Source organism: Topomyia yanbarensis, chromosome 3 (genome assembly GCF_030247195.1).
Source record: "Topomyia yanbarensis strain Yona2022 chromosome 3, ASM3024719v1, whole genome shotgun sequence".
Classification (NCBI taxonomy): Eukaryota; Metazoa; Arthropoda; class Insecta; order Diptera; family Culicidae; genus Topomyia; species Topomyia yanbarensis.
This window is the reverse complement of record NC_080672.1, coordinates 417,885,672-417,895,338: the sequence shown is the minus strand read 5'-3', so window position 1 is coordinate 417,895,338 and position 9,667 is coordinate 417,885,672.

Genomic DNA, 9,667 nt, shown 5'->3' with positions numbered 1-9,667 from the left:
ATTCTGCATCACGACGGCTCGTTTTTTCAAACGAATATGATAACGACTCGAAAAAAGCAATCAAACTGCAGTCGCATTCAATTGAACCACATTCATTCAAAAACTTAATCCTTCGAATTGAAAAATATGGCTGATACTCAGCCCCATTCTGTAGTGAATTGATTTTTCATACAAATGTGGTTCTACCGAATCCGACACCCGGTTTATGTTGCTGTCGTTATGGAGAATAAAAATCACATTCGTCGTAATGCGAAACAAGACCGATACAGTCACGAAATCACATAGCAGGCCACGCAACGTCAACACGATTATGATGAATATTGCGAAGCCTACTACTGAATGTAGAATAAATAGCGTTTAACTCTCACCCGGGTAGGCACAGCACGGTCGATAACAACGGATAACAGAAACATATTTGCTGCAGTAATTCCGCAATCCATAGTCGTCCATAGCGAAAACGTGACGGCCAAGGTCCAGAACAGCACCGTGCAGACGCGGAGGATAGGATGGCCACTCGCCGCGAGCTGCGTAGTAACAGAGGATGTCTAGTACGGTTAGGAAAATATTAAAAATTTGTTAAGAACTTTACATAATTCTAACTAACTTACAGGGTAGTTTCAGTAATCCCACAAAAGCACTCGTTTGATCGCTTGGCCTAGGAAAAATTATGTTTGTGGTTCCTGGGAGGAATCCATTAGTTCCTGTTTCGCCGAAACTGCTGAAATCTTCAATACCCGATGACGATACTGGTACCGAAGGTTTACCAAAGAATGCAGCCGAACAGATTCTATTTGTATGCAGCAAAAGAAGTGTTATTAAAGCTACTTGCAATGTGTTTCCGGGTCTTCTCATTCGAGAGGACATTGTCACGAATTATATTGGTTACGAGCGGAAATGAATTTGTTGTGTCCACTTGGAGTGACTAGCGGAAAGGAACTGACATGCCCGCAGACTAAAAGCATAATTATATAGCTTTTTACCTCGATGTTTAGCAACGTTCTGATTATGTTTCGTAAAAACGTGTCTGCGTCAAACAGATGGAGTTTCAGGAGCCACCGGTTGCGTGATTTAATGTCTGACGGGTTATGAAATCGTTCCATTAGGACTACGTTTCGACAGGACATAATGGAACTAGGATATGAGAAAGAAAACGAATATCACTCTAGTTGAAAGAGACAACATGTTATGTCCAACAATACCCATGTCTTAAGAAAATTAAAAAAAAAATTATTTAATACATACCATCAAATCTCAACCGTTACAGAGTTATTGAACTTTAGGCGTAAAAAAATTATTTGTCTTAAAATACCTCTAACTCAAAAAGTATACTTTGTATTCCAAATGGTCCACTGGGAAGGTGAGAATCACATGTTTCAGCTAATGAGTTTAAGTAGCCTTTTCAAAGTAATTTATTGAAAATTAAACAATTTTAATCGAATTTTCGTTCATTTCTTGAAAATCCTAATAGTTAACCTCATCATTTTAATAATCCAGATTTTTAGTCCTGAAGAGCTGCATAATTCGTTCTTTGACAGGATACACTTACCTTTTCTTATTCTCATGAGTTTGGGTTATTCAACTTGGATATTTTTATCTCATTTTCACTAATACCAGCTCTAATTGAAAAAGTATGGAACTTATTGTTCTTTTTTTTTTTTTCTTTTATTCGAGAGCTTGGAAAATTTTACAGAGAAAAATGTATTAATACCTTTCAGTTAAGTGAATTTAGTATTCTTTTAGAAGTAAATTAGTTTAAAGTTAGTGCCATTATTAGAATTTTCGTTAATTTTCTTAAAATAGTAAATAATAAACATCACCATAATTATCATGGAAATAATGCATCTCAGCAAGTTCTACAATTCTTTCTGTGGCTCCATTCAATTATCTCTTTTGGTTTCGACGCAAAATCGTTTTTATCACATCGTTTCATATGCAAAAATAACGATTTCGAACCCACTACATTTGTGGCGAGGTCATGCTATGTTAACTATTCAATAGCAGCAAAATGAAAAGAGATATAGACAAAGTGTCAAATAAAAAGTTATAGAGAACATTAAGGGGCATCAAATGAACAATAGTAACGATAAATTTTGTTGATTAATAATTATAATAACTAAAAACTCAAAAAACACAAATTTTGAGTTATTTCGTTAGTAAAAAATCATTTAGTACACTTAACTAAAAGATATTTGTACATACACTGATAGGACATTTTCTCAGCTTTCCATGAAATCTTGTAAATAACGATATAAAGCATATTTTTCAGCTTAGAGTCTTTTAAGCACTTGCAAGTCGGTTACATGAAAAGTATAGTAATGAAATAAATGCGAAGAGATAGGAATATGATGTCCAAGAACAAATTGTGAATAATCCTAAAACCCAACTTTTGGATAATGGATATTGCTATAATCATACTTCATTATTTCGAGAAAGTTAGCAAAAACCTCCTCAAAAATACTAACTTTTAACTACTTTATAGCTAAAAGGTAATTTAAACTAATTAACTAAAAGATATGAGAACACCATTCAATAGGAAATTTTCTCACCTTTCGAATGGAACTAAAAGATTTAAAATACAAAGTATAATTTTAAAGTTAGAGGTATTTTCAGACAAATAAGTTTTTTACCTTTTTGTGTGTTCAATTATCGGTTGAGATTTGATAGTATGTGTACAACAATTTTTTTCTCCAAAGATGACAGTCTATCACCCCCCGAGAGGTTCTTAACCCTGAGCCAAACACCCTGTATATTTTCAATTCAAAAAGTATACGTTTTACTAAAATTATTTTATTTCCATTAGAAACCCGATCCAATGCTTAGCTTAGCTTAGTTACCCGCCCGTGATTTTCCCGTGATTGATAAAAGCCTGTTGAAATTGCATATTGAACCAATTGTATGATCTTTGGGAGTAGTACAGCATACTCAACGAGCAAAGAGACTAAGGTTATATAATGACCAATAACGTAGATAGCCACGCCAATGCAGGTCAATTTTGGGATGGGAAGGAATGTTAGTTCAACACTTGTGACTATTATGACCGAAGAATTCTCTGCATCAGTCTCAAGTGTCGCAGGAGAGGATTGTTGTTAGTAGATAGGGAAATGAATCAGAATATATCTTGGTAGATTAGCTAAGTACTCGCGCACTTTGTCCTTTCATTTTAAATCAAAGTGTTCCAGTAGAAATACGAATGCCATTCGAATACGCATTTTAATAAAAATATTTCCGCGGGGCGTTATGTAGAACGGTACAACCCTAGATTTTATAAAATGAACGCGCGAAACGCAGACTTCGAGCTACATAAGGCACCAGGCCATTTGAAAAAAAAAATAATACATACTCTGAACAGCCGGAGTGAGTTATTACATACTTACCAAAGAAAACTATCGATTTTATTCGCAAAGAGAGCATGAAAAAATTTAAGCGGCCTAAAATAACCGTTAACTGTACCGATTGATTTACTTTGTATGACGGAAACACTAACAGTTTCACGCGCGCGTCATTTGTTCCCCTTCCCTGTCAGTATACGACCACAGATCTCAATCGATCTTCACTAATGCCGCTGCCGCTCAATATGAAACTGAGTCAGGGTCCAACCCGCCAACCTGTCAAAATTTATGAACTGACAGCGGTTGGAGATAGAACCCGACCGAGTCCAGAGTTTAAGCAAAAACGGCATAAGATGGCCTGTACCCCGGTTGGCGCAGCGAGGAGGTAAGACATAGGAGCTCAGTATCAGAGGTGAATGGCGTCATAGTTTGGCCACATGTTGCACAATAATACAGCTTTGCCAACCATTAGAAACCCGATCCAATGATGGCTTAAGTAATATTTTAGATGTAATATCTTTGAAAGTTAATGTTTTCTATGGAGTTTATACAGTGCATTTCTTAAAAAAATAAATAATTGACATCATCATTTTGATCATTTAGATTCTTCGCCTTGAAGATCTGTATAATTTATTGATTGCTTAGCTATCGTATCTCTTATTCTCCCTCAGAATTTGGCTTACTGAACTTGTATATTTATAGATAAAATGGAATTTCATGTTTCGAATTCATCTCGCCAGTAACCAACACAAACTTGAGGCTGGTCCGACAGAAACTACTTGTGTAACAAAAAGTTCGGATAATACTTGAAAAGTACACTTTAAAGTTCACAAACTCGGTCTAGTCCTGACGATGGATCTACTCCAACGAAGAGTTCCCGGCGAGAAAAGTTCGAAAGCGAGCCAGTCAGCCAGGTGCCGAGATCAGTTTGGTCCGGTTGAGTAGGGCGTCCGGTTTGCTGGAGCCCCGGCGGTGTATCATCGTGGTCTACTCAGTCTAGTTCCCGTCGATGAATCTGACTGTACGCTAATGGAGAATTGCCCGGCGAAAGAAGTTCTCCCTATACTGATTCTTCTTTGGTTCCAGTATCAAAACTTCTTGAGCCATTTGGCTCTGTGTCCGGTGCCATTTAGCTCAGCAACTCCTTTAAGTCCTTTAATTCTTTTCTTGTGCCATTTAGCACTACTTCCTTGATGAGTCATTCAGCTCCCCGACTTGTTCGTGAACTTCTCGGTCTAATACCTGACGATGGACCTGACCTACTCCGACGGAGAGTTCGGCGATTCCGATGAAGCAGGGCGTCCGGTTCACTGATGCTCCGATTACCCGCGACTGGAGGTGTACCGCTGCGGTTTTCGGGCGAAAGAAATTCTCCCAATACCGATTCTTCTTTGGTTTTCGCTATTTTTCTATCGGAATAACCGATGGAGTGCCATGGTTGGTCTGGCGATTCCGGATGGAGCGTAGCGTCCGGTTTGCTGGCGTTTCGACGACCCATGCTCGGTGCTCCGTTGCAGTCTACTCGACTAGTGCTCGGCGGTGGATCTAGCTTATTCCTGCGGAGATTTCCCTGGCGGTGATTGCTCTCCCGAAACCGTTGCTCGTCGTTCATCATGCCGTTTCCGCTGTAAGACGGTCATGATCTACATCTATTGACTGCGTTCTGCGTCTTTACATCGCTTGTCATTCTGTAGGCCACATTATCCGGGTTGATGCCCGGTCCTCCTGTTTTAAATAGCTCCCTGCACGTCGCTTCAACTCTCAGACATTCAAAGACCACATGCTCCGGTGTCTCCTCGACGTTCACTCCGGGCACAATGGTGACGTTGCGTATCCGAATCGATGAAGATAGTTCCTGAAGCATCTGTGGCATAACAGGAGCTGTTTCAGGTGGAAAGTCATCTCTCTGTGCATTCTATTGACCCACGTCGACAGGTTTGGGATGAACCGGTAGGTCCACTTCACTTTCTCCGTATTGCTCCATTTCTGCTGCCACGTCATCATCGAATCGATTCTCATTGTTTCTTGCGTTTCATTGATTGTAGCACTTGATATCCTCCGCCATGGTGATACAGATGGGGATCGTCTCGGCGATAACGCATACCACCTCCGAAGATATTATTCTGTACGCAATCATACGACCACCAGCCGGAACGCCCTGTTCAGCTTTTCGGGGTTCCGCTTGGTTTTCAGCGCCGCACCCCAGATTGGAACCCCATATCGCAGTATCGGTGACAAAACACTAGATAACAGACCGACTTTTCGCAGGTGTAATCAACATGGTTGTTAAAGCTCAACCGGTCGTCGATTATCACTCCCAATTGCTTCAGTGCACGCTTCGATGCAATCACGGTGATCTGTATCCGCTGAACCGCTTTGCACTTGCTGACCAACAACACATCCAACTTGTGGTAAGCTATTTGCAGCTTGACCCAGTTCATTCAGCTCTCGATCGCGTCTATTGTCTCCGTCACCAACACCTCCACTTCTTCAACTGTCTCACTCATCACTGATAGTGACACGTCGTTCGAGAAACGCACGATTTTCACTTTCCCGGGCAGCCGCAGTCTTAAGACCCCATCGTAAGATTCCCCATTCCAAAGATTTGGACCGAGAATGCAGACCAGAGGAACACCCGCTGCGACTCGCATTGACTTCTGCCCTTCGTTCGTCTCGTACAGCGGTACTCTACTTTGGAAGTAGTTCTTCAGAATCTGGCTCATTCTTCTGTGCAGCGCCGCGGCATTGGCCTATACGAGACTGGATCGCACGGTAACTTTAGCAGCTACACCAACTTCTGTACTTTTGACATTTCGCGGAAATTTCCATCATCTAAACACTTCTGCGGTAGCATCCTGAACATGTCCGGATATACCAAGATCGCTGCTTTCAGCGCCACGTTTGGTATTCCATTCGGACCGGGGGCTTTTTTTGATTCTAGTTGCATCGACGATTCTTTGAGCTCGTCGTTAGTCGCTTGCCACTAGGCTGTGTTTGCTCCTTCTTCTTTGCCGTCGGTGACCAGGTAGTTGGATCGTTGGATTCGGAAGAAGACTCAACGATTATATTTAGCTTACCCGGGGATATTTCAGCTGGTGTAGACGGGCTCATCTTCGTCATGACGACTCAGTACTCGTGCCACAGGGATTGGTGTCTACTTCGCAGCATAGCTACTTATGGCAAACTGGCTTGCTAAGTTTTTTAAAGCGTCCCTAACTTTTGGAAACGTCGCTTGCACTCCTCTCTCACTCTCCGATGTTCCTCTCTGAGCACGCCTTCTGGCTCTAAGACAAGCAGCGTATAGCGTACTGAGCTACTCATTTAAGGACATTATACACGCGGGTTACAACATAGCTCCTATCTGGCATGAACTAATACAAAAATACATTTCTTGAGCGTTTTTTCAAAACGTCATATCTGCAATGAGTTATTCTCTTTGTTTACTTTCTCTTTCGATTTTTACGGCGTCACTATAACACTTTTCACTTATTTTACAGTACAGATCGAAAGACGGTGGTTTTAACTAGCATATTATGCAAAGAGCTGAGGGATAAATGTTAAAGTGACCGAATTATTAACAGAAGAGAAAGTAAACAAAGAGAGTAACTCATTGCAGATATGACGTTTTGAAAAAACGCTCAAGATTTTTCAACACACTAACCTTGTCTTTGTGTCACGAAACTGCTATTTGAGGAAGCTAGAACATTTCCCTATATAATCAATCCGAGTTTTTGACGGAATGTCATCTGTAGCTCCTATTTAGTGCGAAAATATCACCCCTCTTCACTTGGGGTTTCTTTTCGAAACACTCTTATTTTTCTTCTTCTCATTTTTATTTCACTTTTTCAAATGTACTTTAATCACACAAAAACACCCGCGAAACTCTAATCATTTACTAACAAAACTTCAAATTTTCTGCCACTGGCAGATGACCGAAGGAAAATCTCCGAAAACTCTTGTTTGTGCGTTTTAATTTTCACTTCGAATTACTTTTTTTCTCAATATAAACAAGTGCGTCGGTGCCTAGCAACAAGCGTGTGTTCCTGGCTTCCACATATCTTCACCCCAATAAGCAGCACGCCGCATCAACGTACTTGATTCCGTTGTTCGCCGAAGTGGGTCAACAAAGAGGTTTTTGTAAAAGACTTTCGTTTTCCACTTTAGCTTGCCGGTCATCCTTCTCCGTGCTGCAGTAGGGTTCCATTGGCCGATGCGGTAGCGAATCGCCTGGTGGTCGCTATGGGGATACTTCTCGCACACTCCATCTTCGTCGTCAGTCAAGGACTACAGAATGTGGCGGAATTTCACGATGTCCGTTTCGTGAAACAATAAGCTCGCAACTTTGTGACAATTCCAGCAACAATTTAGCTCCCAGCTTCGCCGCGATCTACTCTTTGTAGTCCTCAGCGGTAGACCTAGCCTCCACAACGAGCCGACCGGTAGGTATCGAGGTCTATCACCAATTTTCACTACAAGGAAATATTCTCACAAGATAACTTTTGCAAAAGAAACTTTGAGAATTCCATTTAAAATATTAGGATTATTTTTGTTGAACATGTTCAATTTTTTTTGAAATTTCAAAATATTCCGGGGGGGGATGGGGGTTGTTCCCAAAACCCCCCTCCCACTACTACACCACTGTTTCTGAGCATTCTGCAGGCATCTTTTCCAGGATTCCGATAGAATTCTTCTCAAGAATCTGATGAAATCTGGCTAAAGATTAAGAGAAAGTCCTGCTTAATTTGACGAAATTTTATTCAAAATTTTATCAAAAAATTACTGATGATTCTGATTGAATTTTTCTCATATTTCTATCGAATTTTAATAATCGGTATTTTGACGAACTCAGACGAATTCTAGTCAGCATTTCAATGTTACGTTGATCCTTCAAATTTATGCGACGGATTCTGTCAATAAATCCATCATAAGCAGGATGCTGTCTCGATCTTGAACAGTATTACTTTAAAATATACAGAAGTACTGTCGTGGCTTTCGACTAAAATTGCATGACAAATCCCCGTAAAATGCTTCGTGCATGTATACTTGCGAATAGTGCTATTGATACATGTCTTATATCCGACCCCATAACTTGCGATATTTGTGCTATCACAGTCAATATAACCATTGATAACATAAACAGGAAATACATCTATTGTGCGGCATATTTGCCGCCTAATGATCCATCACCTTCTAATGATTTCAAAAGGGTTGTATCACACTGTGGCAAAACTGGCTTTCCATTAAAATCGGCAGTGGTGCAAATGTGCACCATATAATTTGAGGCTGCTCAGATATCAATTTGAGAGGCACTGAATTGATGGAATACCCCAGTAGTACAAATCTGCATATGCTTAATGTAGAAAATCGCTTAACATTTCCTCGATCTGGCAGAGAGGAGCTGTTAGATGTCATTCTCTGCTCCGACGGTATTGCGCATGAGTTGGCAAACTGGTTCGTACTCAACGAGCTCGAACCGTCATTATCCGATCATAAGTATATCCACTTTAATCATTTAAACGTCTCACTAGATATCATCACATACCGTAACACCAAATCTACGAACTGGGACCTCTACGAAGAGGGCTTGGCGGCTAGATTTCACGGAACACCTTGGTAGAATACCAGTTTTACTTCAAAGGGGATATGAACAAATCAAGCATATTTGTTGTGGTCCACAACAGGGTACATTTCATTAGTGTGGCGGGAAATAATTATAAAATTCATTCCCAGAGGTAACTTATACGTTGTCTACAACATTGAAATAGCTTTATCGCAAAAGCAATCAAGGTTAGGAGCTTTTCTTGATATTGCAGGTGCTTTTGTATCTTTCGAATCAATTTTGGAAGCAGTACAAGGTCACAGGGTATCTTTATATATCACGAACTGAATACACGCAATGCTTAGCAACCGACATCTGTGCTCTTCGTTAATACAAGTAGAGATAAGGAAACTGAACATCTGCAGATGTCTACAAGGTGGTGTGCTGTCACCACTTTTATGGAATCTTGTTGCCAATGGCTTGTTGAGGAAACTTAATGAGTTTGGGTTTCCGACATAAGGTTTCACCGATGATTATCTGTCTTTATGTTGGACTATCAGCTAATCCAAATAAAACGTCAATGGTGCTTTTTTTCTGTTTTCGGTTGCAATTTCTGATCCTGAAATTGTTGTCGCAGATCAAGTTAAGTATATTGGGATGATTTTTGACTCAAAACTTAATTGATCACCTTATATCGATTTCAGAATCAAAAGAATTTACAAGGCCTTCGACCAATGTAGAAATGCTTTCGGTAAATCCTGGGGACTCAAACTCGAGTATATTCAGTGGATCTACACAC